We start from the raw sequence: 12,600 nt of genomic DNA, 5'->3' as shown, positions 1-12,600 counted from the left end.
GCCCAGGTTGGAATTCAAAAACTTTGACAGACATAAAATATGGGATCCTCTGACCTTGTCAGTAATCCTGGAACAACCTCTTATTATCAGTCCAGAAACTGGGGACTGAGGATTTCAGGCCAGTTCAGGACCTCTGGGCAGTAAATTCAGCACCTGTCACTTTGTACCCCATAGTCCCAAATCCATACACTCTTTTAGGCTTTGTACCAGCTGAGGCAAAGTTTTTCACCTACATAGATCTTAATGGTGCATTTTTCTGCATCCACCTGGCCTCACAGAGCCAGACTATTTTTGCCTTCCACTGGGAAAATCCCAATACTGGAGAAAAGGAGCAACTAACCTGGACTTGATTGCCAGAAGGTTTCAAAAATTCACCCACTATCTTCAGAACTGCTTTGGCATCCGACCTCAAAGCTTTCTCAGCTAAACAGCATGGCTTCACACTCCTCCACTATGCAGATGACCTCTTGCTGGCTGGAGGTCAAATATCAGAGTATGCAATGTGTAAACCCACATATCCAGCTGGAGGTTGTTAAGACTCTTACTCCAGCCACTCTATTGCCAATTGACTCAGGTACTCCAGAGCATGACTGCTTAGAGGTTATGGATGAGGTTTTGTCAAGCCAGCCAGATCTAACTGATCAGCCTATAAACAATCCCAACATTGAATATTTCACAAATGGCAGCAGCTTTGTCCAGGACAGCACACACTTTGCCAGGTATGTTGTGGTGACTTTGGACTCAGTTATTGAGGCTTGCCCACTGTCAGTTGGGACTTCCACACAAAAGGCTGAACTTGTTGCCCTCCTGCAGGCACTCCAGCTCACTGCAAGAGTACTGGTAAACATCGACACTAATTCTAAATATGCCTTTGCAACCATTCGCGTCCATGAGGCCTTATATAAAGAATAGGAACTCATAAACTCAGGAGGAAAAAGTATCAAGTATGCACAGGAAATCCTTGAACTTCTAGACGCTGTGTGAGCCACTAAACTGGTGGCAGTTATACACTGCCGACGGCACCAGAAGGGAGATGCAACAGTTGCCTGGGGAAACTGGGAAGCTGATAAGGAGGCCAAACAAGTGGCTCTCATGAGGAGACCAACTCCAACTGTCCCAGTGGCTCCCTTGTTCCCATGCCCCTTAGCTAAATGGGACCCATGGTACACACCACAAGAACAGGCTTGGTTTAAGACTTGAGAAGGGAAGTTTTCCACTGGAAGGGAAAAAAAAAGTTTGCTGATGGCTGGATTGCCATACCTGAGTTGCTGGCTCCTACATTTGTCAAGCAGTTCCATGAAGGAACTGATTCATGGTAAATAGTCCTTGAGACCCTGCCCCAGTATTTTTATGTCCCTAAGCTCTCCAGCATAAGTAAGGAAGTATGTGAGAGATGTAGCTTATATGCCAAAAACAACCCCAGACAAGGGCCAGCAGTGTTCCCCAGGTGCAGAACATTGGTGCAACTCCTCTTGAAAACTTGATCGTGAACTTCACTAAAATGCCATGAGCTCAGGGTTGCAAATATCTGTTGGTGTTTGTCTGTAACTTCTCAGGTTGGGCAGAAGCCTTCCCCACATGGACTAAAAAGTCCAGGGAGTTGGCCAAATGTCTGTTAAAGGCAATTATCCCTCAGTTTGGAATACCTGTGGCTATTGGGTTGCATAATGGACCAGCCTTTGAGGTTGAGATGGTACAGCTAATGGCTAAGGGCCTAGGAATCACCTGGAAGTTGCATGCAACCTACTGCCCCCAGAGTTCAGGAAAAGTGGAACACATGAATAGAATCCTAAAATTAGGATTCTATTTTATAGTTAGGAAAACTATGTCAGAAGACCTATCTGCAGTGGGATCAATTACTGCCCATAGCATTACTAAGGATTAGGTCTAGTCTCCCATTAAGAAGACAGGGCTCTCACCCTTTGAAGTCCTTTATGGACACCCATCCCCCTTAATCAAGGGCATGGGGAGGGGGCTTAAGGAAATAGGTGGCCTCACCTTGAGGCAGCAGATGCAGGTCCTCAGGTTGATTCTCTCAAAGATCAATGACTGGGTCCAGGAGAGAATTCCTGTCAGCCTGACAACTCCCATTCACCCTTATAGGCCAGGGGATGCCATCTGGGTAAAGGAATGGAATGTTCAACTGTTAAAGCCTTATTGGAGAGGCCCTTTTGTTGTTATTTTGCCTACCCCTACTGCAGTTAAAGTATCAGAAATAGCTCCTTGGATCCATTACAGCCGAGTCAAGCCATCTTCTCTCAAGTGGGAATGCATCCCCAATCCAGCTTCGCCATATAAAATCACCCTCCAGAACATCAGTGCCCTTCCTTGGCAGGACTCTGCTTCCCACAATGGGGGACCACAAACAACAAGGTGACAGCCCTGCTCTTGTCACCTTCAAAGCTGACTAGTCTATGCATGGTAGAAGCTCGATCATGGGACGTACCCCTGCCTTTCCTCTACACACTTGGACTCTTATCTTTTGTGTTGGCCTTTTCAAGGTTTCCCCCACTTACTGAATGTTATAAGAGAGGCTTTGTTGGGACCTCCACAGAGCCATACTTTGTATTATACACCTGCCAACAGGTCAGATGTTACATCAGCTTGTATACTCTTCAGGTTTACAAGGTTGCTGGAAGGTGATACTGGAAATGCAGGCTATAGTTGTCATGGAAAGTGGGAAGAATGTGTCTGCTGGGCTTATTTGGGATATTGGGGAAGTTCTGATGGTGGGTGAGTCCTGGACATAGCTCAGGAACAATTTGTTGGAGAGTCAGCATACCAGGTATCAAAGGTACTCTCACCCAGATGGGAGCCAGCTGCCATGGTCTGTATAATAAAATCAGAGACAAGTTAAGCAAAAGATTAGACATCCCAACAACAGGAAAAAAAATCTTTTTGTAGACCTGGCAGAAAGGATTGCTAAAGAACTAAATGTCTCAAACTGCTGGGTGTGTGGAGGCTTCCTCATGAGCAAGGAATGGCCTTGGAAAGGGACCAATTTAAATACCTACCAACTTTTGTTGTGGAATCAATCTATAACTAGACAGGAGAGTAACCAACTTCAGACCTGGATTCTCACACCAGAGATAATTGGGGAAAAATGTATCAAAAGAACTGGGTCAGAGTATGAAAACTGGGTAGGGGAAACCTCTTGTAAAAGGGTACTCTGTTGAAATGGGACTAATCTAATCTGGTGACCCAATGAGCCTAAATGGTAATAGACATTGCCCCCATTGGAAAACAGTTCCCAATATCATGATTCTCCAACCGATAATACTCTCTTAAATTGTTCTACTACCTGCAAGGAGAACCCATTCCTAGGCATCCCTGAAATTGGAAAATATTTGAATAATCTCACCAATACTGACCTGGGGTGGTGGAGGCATCAGATGGATTATTTTCAATATGCGGGAAGCGAGCTTATACTGAACTCCCTAGGACTTGGAAGGGAAGCTGTACTATAGGAGTTATCCAGACTGGCTTCTTCCTCTTGCCCAACCTCTAAGGGAAACAGCTGGGGGTCCCCCTTTATGAAACTCTGGGGTCAAGAAAAAAAGGGACCTGCCCAACAGAGATTGGAGAAGACAAATGGCCTCCCCAGAGGATTATTGAGACCTATGGACCAGCCACATGGATGCAGGATGGAAGCTGGGGTTACTGGACTCCTATCTATATGTTCAACATAATTATTAGGTTACAGGCAGTCGTGGAAATTATTACCAACCAGACTGCCTCTGCCCCAAAGCTACTGGCCAAGCAACAAACCCAAATGTGAGCCACTGTATATCAAAATTGCCTGGCTTTGGATTATCTTTTAGCAGAGGAAGGGGGAGTATGTGGCAAGTTCAACTGATCAGACTGCTGCCTCCACATAAATGACAATGGTCAAGCAGTAACAGAAATTGCCACTAATATTAGAAAGATGGCACAAGTACCCATATAGGTGTGGAAAGGGTGGGACCCAAACAATCTGTTTGGCAGGTGGTTCTCTGCCTTGGGTGGATTCAAAACCCTGATAAGAATGGTGGGTCTGATCTTGAGAGTGTGTCTGATGTTACCCTGCCTGGTTCTCCTGGTATTGTAGTCTATCATAACCATTATGGAGACTGCTATAGAAATAAAAACAGCCTCCCATGTAATGATGCTATGGAAATATAAACTCCTAAATCAAGATGATGCTCTTTGACCCTAGATGAGTCTGAGCATCAAAGGGCGGAATAATGTAGCAGGGAGGAGGACCAGAAGAGAAACAGACAGGCCTGTGTTCTGATAAAGTAGCAGGGGGAAAGGGATGGCATAGCAGAGAGATAAAACCTAAAGAATCCAAGCGTGAAGAAGGTCACATAACACTAGGGGTAGAAGGGCACTTAGCACTAGGGTACAGTAGCCTATAGAATTGCATATAACCGTATATGGGTTAAACTTTGCTTTTTTTGTTTTGCTTTTTTTTTTTTTTTGCCTCTGTAACCTGCTTCCAAGGGTATAGAAGGTGAAACCCCTTTGTTCTCAGGGCTCAGGTTTGGACATGGGTCCATTGAGTCTGTGCAGGCACAATAAAGCATTTCTTCCTTGCCTCAGTGTCCTCTGTCTCTTTTCCAGTTTCCCATAACATTCTGTCATCCAACAAGATATGAAGTGCCTATTATATAAACTTACCATAAGAAGATATCCCATTGTTATGCCACTAGCTCAAGCTACTTATGGTGGGATGAAAAACACACTCATTCAGTCTGCTTTCTTATTATTGAAAACTATTTAAAGAAAAGCAGTCAATTCTCATTGCATTTGAAGTATACATTTTTTACACAAAGAAGACAGGAAAAGTAGATTTATTACCTAAAGTACAAGGTTAAAATGATTAAGCCCTTTACTAGTTCTGTATTCCCTAATACTCTGCACATCCTCATTTTTTCTTGTTTTCATGTCTCATTTTAAGCTTTCTTAATCTAAATTAATTTTAACTGATATATAAAAACATAAAAGCTGTACATATATTTAGGGTGTCAGGGAATGTGTCAATATGTGGTTATATTGCCTAATGTTTAACTAACAGTAAGTATATCTATCTTCTCAAACATTTATCATTTCATTATAGTAAAAACATTCAAACTCCTTTTTCCTTGTTTAGTTCTACCCACATTGTCAGAAATGACAGAATTTCATTGTGTCTTAGGGGTAAATACCATTCGACTGTGTATATGTACCATGTTTAGTTGATGGAAATTTAGGTTGTTTCCATCTTTTGGCTGTTGTGAATAGTGGTACAGTCAACATGGGAATATGGATTTCTCTTAGATATGCTAATTTCATTTCTTTTGGTTGAATAGCCAGGACTGGAATTGCTGGTTGATATGTTCAATTTTTAATTTTCTGAGGAAACTCCATGCTGTTTTCCTAAACGCTCTACTAATTTGCCTTCCCACCGAACTGTGCAAGGGTTTCCTTTCCTCTACATCCTTGCCAGCAGTTATCTTTTGACAATAGCCTCTTACCCAAAAGAGGTGATATCTCACTGTGGTTTGGATTTGCATTCCCTGATGTTTTAATAGTGTTCACCTTTTCATATGCCTCCTGAACATGTTAAATAATCTTTTCAATGTACCGTTGTATTTGGTTTGAGGATTTTGTTGAAGATTTTTGCGTATATCTTCAAAAGTATTAGCCTGTGGCTTTTCTCTTTTCTGTGTCCTTGTTTACTTTTGGTATCAAAGAAATACTGACTTCATAGAATTACTTTAGAATAATTCCCTCTTCTTCAGTTTTTTTCAACTGACTTAAGATTAGCATTAGTTCTTTAAACGTTTGGTAAATGTTTGTAGAAGCCGTCTGGTTCTGTCATTTGTTTGTTTTGTTTTGTTTTTTGGTGAAAAAACTTTTATTAGTAATTCAATCTTATTATTCATTATTGGTCTGCACAAATTTTCTGTTCCTTCATGACTTATTTTTGTTGTTTCATTTTGTGATTTATTGTTTACATAGTTTAATATAAATATAAGTGATATCAGGTGTATGTTTCATTGTTTCTTATCATTTTTATAGTTTTTTTTTAATTTTGCTTTTTTCCCATATTTATATTAGCACATATTAATTATACAGTAAGTTTTCACTGTGATATTTCCATGCTGGAATTTGTCGTATCATAGTCTTATGATTATTTTATCATTTATTGTCTCTGATCCTTTCAACCTACCATGCTGGATGGTTCTATGTTCAGCATTTTCAGATTTCCTTCTCTATTTCCACACATTGAATACAAGAAACCAGCTACCCCAACCATATTAGGCAAAAAACTGAACATTTAGTCTCTGAAATACTCAGGAGATAAAGTTAAGAACATCAGGTTTGCAGCACATAGTAGATCAGGAATGAGATATATAATTAAAAAGCAGGACAACTATTGACTTACTGTGCACACAACAGAATGATTCCAAGACCTCTGCCCCACCCTACACACATTACTAGACGCCAATTGCAAAAGACTGGAGAACGTTTTCTGAAGAAATGCAAAGATAGCAGAGCTAAACCTACCTGCACTGACACTTGGGCCTCATTGGGACTACTAATTCCCCAAGAGCAAGGAATGCTCTTTGTAAGCACCTGTAATTACAGAACTTCTAATCAAAATCTGAGTGCCTTGCTCTTAAATAAAAATTGTCCAAGGACCATGAAACATCTACAGAAACCTCCAGCATATAAAAGAGGAGTGAACAAACCAAGTAAATAAATTCAGAAGAAAAATAATGCAAGAGCATTCAAAATCAACACTAGAACTCAAGTTACTACATCAGGGGAATTTTTTTTTTCTCAGAACAAAACCAACTTTATTTTGTGGGTTGCACCTGAGTATTTCCATAACTCTATAGAAGTACATTTAACTGAGAAATTATAAACACAGATAAAATATTTAACTTGTTGAGCTTTAAATCAGTGTTTATGAAACATGACAGATACTAAGAAATTACATATAAAAACATATACAAATGCTCCTCTACTTACAATGGAGTTATGTCTTAATAAACTCATCTTAAGCTGAAATTATTATAAAGCAAAAATGAATTTAATGCACCTAACCTACAAAATACATTTTATAACACAGTACACTGTAGAGAATTGGTCAAATCCTGCCCCCTGTGACCCTGGTGACTGAGAGATGAGGCAGTATTTTATAACATAATCCTAGCCTGAGAAAAGGTCAAAGTTCAAAATCCACAGTGTGTTTTCTACCAAATATATGTTACTTTTGCATCATCATAAAATCAAAAAATTGTAATTAAACCATTGCATATTGGGAACCATCTGTATTGGAGGTGCATTTTAAGATCTCAGTGTGAAGTACAATTGCCATTTGTTTCCTTTCACTATGTAGTGATTCTTCTGTCTATAAGTTTCTACAACATGGACAACTACAGCCACATAATAGTACTTTGTGTGCCCATCTACACTAACTGTAGATACGATTTTCCTAGAGGAAGTTTTTGCATTTATAAAAATAGATAATATTTAGAAGTAAGAATCCATAGTAGTTTAAAAAAAGCATAGTTGAAACAACAATTTCTACAGAAGCAACAAAGTAAACAAAATTTCAGGAAGATAGAAAATGTGAGATAAAAACTAAGTACTGTGGGTATCAAAAGAGTTCTAATAACCAGGTGAGATGAGGGGATATGAAGAGAATGGAAGGAAAGTCATGAGGATAAGAATATTTCTTTAAAAAAACAAACTTTTATTGGAACTAAAGAGTACAATTATTAGATTTGAAAGAATCCAAAAAAGTACAAGCATGATCAATTTTACGGGACATATTTTCATGACATTTCAGAGTACTATATTCAAGAGACAAGTGTTAAAGCATACCATTTTAACAAGGTATCATTTCCAAAAATGGACACTCAGAATGACATCAGGCTTTTCATCAGTAGCACCTGCTCATTCAGAGAGAAAATAGTTTTCAACTTTGAGTTGAATAAGAATAAAGATATTTTCAGACATGCAAAGATTCACAAAAATTTCCTCCCTTACTTAGGTAGCTGCTACAAAGGTACACAGAATAGAAAAAAGTTCAACATAGGTGTTAGTGTTAAGTTTTCAAAACAATTGTTACCTTGTAACTTAAATTATAATTCACCTAGGACAAGGGAGAAAAAGTCTATAGGTCATACATAGCTCAAGACAAAGTTTCAAGTATATAAATTACAAGGTAACCAATGTAGAAAATTTAAAAATGATAAACTAATATGAAAAGGAACAGAAAAGGAATTGATGCTAGAAGCAAGTTAAATTTTTATCTATTAAATAAAATCTGTATATGATATCTGAAATATACTCAAAAATAGTCTTTTAAGCCCCATCAGGGTGGACCATTCTTGGAGGTAATACCAGGTCAGTGCATGGAGGGGATGGAGAAAGCTTCTATTATTCCATCTTCCTGCTCTAAAAATCTATTCAATATATTGTCTTCCAATAGAGGATGTATTGGATATTGAACTGATAAGAAAAAATACTAAACTTGATCTTAGCCAAAAGACCAAGTAGAGACCAAAATAGTTTTAGAGTGTATCTTTATATACCTATAACAAGCATGTCTCTATAAATATATAATGGTAAGCATGTCTTCAGATGCCAATAACTGGATTTTGGCTCTGCAGTGGCATGCCTGAAGAAACTGTCTTTTCCCATTCCCCATCTTTCTGAGAAAGCCAAGTTCTAAAAGAAGGCAAACAGATCAAGAGAGATTTTTAAAGTCATAATGGTTTTCAAAAGTGTCCATTTCTGCATTATTCTTAACCACTAGGAGGAAGGTACAGCAATGATTCCAGGAGCTCCAGAAGGATGCACTTGAAGTGGATCACTGGGGATCCCTGGTGGCCAATGCTGCTGAACCCAATTCTGAAAGAGTAGGATGCAATTGACCTATTGGTTGCAAAGATAGGTGAACAAAGAAGAACAATTAGAGTAAATATTTAGGACATGTTAATAGAGCATATGATAGCAAGCATGGCTCAGCTTTATCCCATGAATAGGCCCAGCCACCAGCAGGGATATCATGACCATCTCTTTCTCTTCAGGAGGCACAAATCAGTATGGTCAAATGGCAGCAGAGATTCTGACCCTGATTATAGGTGTCTGTTCTCTATACACTCCCTCCAAATCCCTTTTGGAAATTTTGAGAAGCACATAAAGTAGGGTATGCTGAAAGCCAGCCAGTTGGTTAGATGAAGATACTCATTCAGTGGATTTAGGTGCACATTGTTAAGTCAAGTTTTACTAGAAAACTCAAATTTGTAAGACCTAAGAGGAATTTTTATGCCTGAGTTGGAAATCACTGTATTCCTGAAGCAGTTGTCTCAACATTCCCTGATGTAATTCTGATAATTCTCTGAACCCCAAGCTGGATGCCATTTGCTATCATCAGCTAAATCATAGATGTCTGCAGAAACATTCTTTTTTCCTGAGTGACACACCCTGCACAAACAAGGTTGGTGTGTGATAGGCATCTCAGATAGAACAATTGCAATAAGTGGCTTCAAATAACACACTGCAGTGTAATTTCCTCAAATTATATTACACACACACAAACACACACATACTCACACACATACACACACACACACCACTCATAGTATCTAATAAAATCTGTATAAGTCAGAAGAAAAAGACAATTCTGTAATTGAATATGACAAATAACATATGATATGACATGAAATATGAGTTGCAAAATTTGTGATTCACAAGTCTGATTTCTATTTGTCCTGCAATATTATAATTCCAAGTATTTTAACCAAGGATCTCTTGAGGAGGCTACTAAGAGCCCAATGGACTTTTCTCTAATTCTAATTCCTCTGGTCCTGTGAGAAAAGGAAGATTTTACAATATGTTTCACTCTGAGAGCCAGGCTTTCTTTGGGCTGTGGTATAGCCTTTCTGCTCTGTTTTTAGAGGCTATCCATACTGTCCTTATCCTATTTCCAGTTGTCCTTGTCCTATTTTTACTTAAAAATGAACTTTTGAGTAAGATTATGCTTAATTCTTCTCTCCCTTTTTCTACCTGGCCCTCTTCCTCTGATCTGTGCATCTGAATATTGATCCCTACCTGTATGCTGAGATGACCCTTTCCTTTCACTCTCCAACCCTTTCCTTCTTACTCTGTAAAATAGGGCTTTAAACCATTTCAGAGTCTGCCTGTATTATTAGTCTGTTGCTATGAAAAAAAATCTCCAAACTTGGCATAAAATGATAACAGCAATTATCTCACAGTTTCTATGGGTCAGGAGTATAAGCATGGGTGAGCTTCAAGGCTTAACTAGGAAAGATCTTTTGATGTTCACTCATGTGATCTGCAGCAAGATTTATTTCTTTGTTGCTGCTGAACTGAGGCCTCAGTTCCTCATAAGCAACTGGCTAGAGGCCTTCCTTGGTTCTTACTATGTGGACCTGTCCACAGAGCATCTTACAACTTCACAAGAGTGAGTATGCTTTAAAGCAAGAGCATGTCAAGGAGTTAGAGAATGCTAGCAAGATGGAATCACTGTCTTGTGTAAAGATACCATGGAATTGATAGTCAATTAATTTTGGTATATTCTGTTCATCAGACACAAGTCACAAGATCAAGTCTATAGTTGTGGAGAGCAGACTACATAAGAGTGTGAATAACAAGAGATGGAAATCATTCAGAGACTGCTTATCAAGCATACTTACACTGAAGGGGAAGGGAGGTGTTTGTAGAGGTTGGAGCAACATCAAAAGCTACCTTCCATCAGCCATCTATGGCCTATCTGTTCCAGATATCTATCTGTCCCTTTTCTGTCTCCATTGAATCAGTACCTCCTACTTTTTCTTTATCATAGGTTTCTATGTTCATTGAACCCTTGGCTTTAACCATGTGTCTGATTGCTTAATTTTCTGTTCTTCCCAATAGTAATAACTAATATCTTTATACAGATATGTATACAGATTCTCCTATAATGAACTGAGTTGCAAAAAAGGATGTTGCCAAAAGACAAAAAAACAGTCGTCAGAAAAGTAGAAGCATCCAGATAGTGCAGTATTATAGCAATTGGGTTGTTTCAAGCATTCAATGACCAACTATTAAGAGCCATGTTTGTCACTTAAAACTAAACTCACTAAATCAGTCAAAATAGACCTAAGATCTTATTTGAAAACTAGAGAGTTTTATCATTTGATTCTTAGGTATGCTTAGTAAATTTAATGTAATTGATGCTTGACTACTATAATAAACAGAGATATGAGAAATGTGAATTTTAAACAGAAAAATATCACATTTATTTTTAATATAACCACAGAAACTGAGTTAATATCAGGCCTTTTTGCTTATTATGGTAGGCTCTGACAGGCGTTGCCATGGTTGTGTGTGATGGCTTTCATTGACTGCATAACAATTAGAAACATTTTCCTGAAAACTGATTTTCCTGGCAACTAGGGACTGACATGAATTCAGATCCACCCATCCTATAGGCTTTGATCTGGCATTTCCTCCAAGACAGAGTCATAGCAACCTCCACAATCAATCAGCAGAAAATGCTTATTTATGTCAAATATGGATTTTCCAACAAAAAGCTTATGAAAACAACTTTCATATAGATAATGACTAGTGGTAAAAAAGTGGACTGTCTGATTCCCAGTAATTACAGCCTGGTGTTACTTTAATCACTAGTAGTTTATTGCTAAGAAACCTAACATGCTCAAAGCAGGTCAGGCTATAAATTGTGGCTTGACTGAGGAGAGAAGTGAGAAAAGAGATATTTTATTCTGCATGTGTCTTTCCCCACACTACTGCTTTTGAGTATCTTTTCATTTAGATAAAGGTATTTAAGTGACAGCTAATGAATACTGAGTTTGTATTCTAGGAGATTTCTCTCATAGATTTGGATTACATACAGATGAAAAATAGTCCATATGGCTTTTGAACAAAATGAATGGTTCCAAGCCCTGAAAAATTCTAGTGGAAAGGTTGGCATGCTAAAAGGTTAATTAAAATTTGATTCTGAAAGATGGATACTTTTATTTATAGAAACTTTGACTGATTTTCAGCAGCCATATTTTCCTCTAATTAAAATAATATGAACAGCTAATAGCAATCAGCTTAAAGAACTGAGTATTTTACAAAATAAATGATTCATATAACCTTTTTAATAACCATTTTGCAGTAGGTGTCTCTACAAAAGCGCACATACAACATTTGTATTCAGGTATTGTCTGGTTCAAATGTCAGGAAATATTAAATTTGAAAAAATGAGGAGCAAATTATTCAAAGCTGTCTAAAATAAGTCATCAATATTATCCTGTAAGTTTGATATTTCCCTAAAGGTTCTGGACCCATTCTCTAATACTGCATAACTCATAAACTCTGAGAAAGTGGACATACACAGGCAAATAATGACATATAAAAGAAGCAAAGTTTTACATGGAAACATTATATACACATTCAGATAGATGATAGGGAGGTGATTGATTGATAGATAACAAGAATCAGTTCTTCATTATAACTTCTGAATGTAACCATCCTAAATTATTGAGTATGACTAAAGAACTAGATTAAAATCTGAAATAAAAAGATAAGAAAATCTTTGTATAAAATATC

At 38.1% G+C, this 12,600-nt stretch overlaps 1 non-coding gene across 1 annotated transcript; it reads right to left on the bottom strand.

Moving 5' to 3' along the window:
• Positions 1-8,350: 8,350 nt before the first annotated feature.
• LOC141415802 (U2 spliceosomal RNA) lies at positions 8,351-8,539 on the bottom strand. Its single transcript, XR_012440767.1, has one exon. It is a non-coding gene; the product is annotated as a U2 spliceosomal RNA (small nuclear RNA).
• Positions 8,540-12,600: the final 4,061 nt, after the last annotated feature.

This window comes from Castor canadensis, chromosome 1 (assembly GCF_047511655.1).
Source record: "Castor canadensis chromosome 1, mCasCan1.hap1v2, whole genome shotgun sequence".
NCBI classification, from domain to species: Eukaryota; Metazoa; Chordata; class Mammalia; order Rodentia; family Castoridae; genus Castor; species Castor canadensis.
This window is presented reverse-complemented; position numbering and strand designations above follow the sequence as displayed.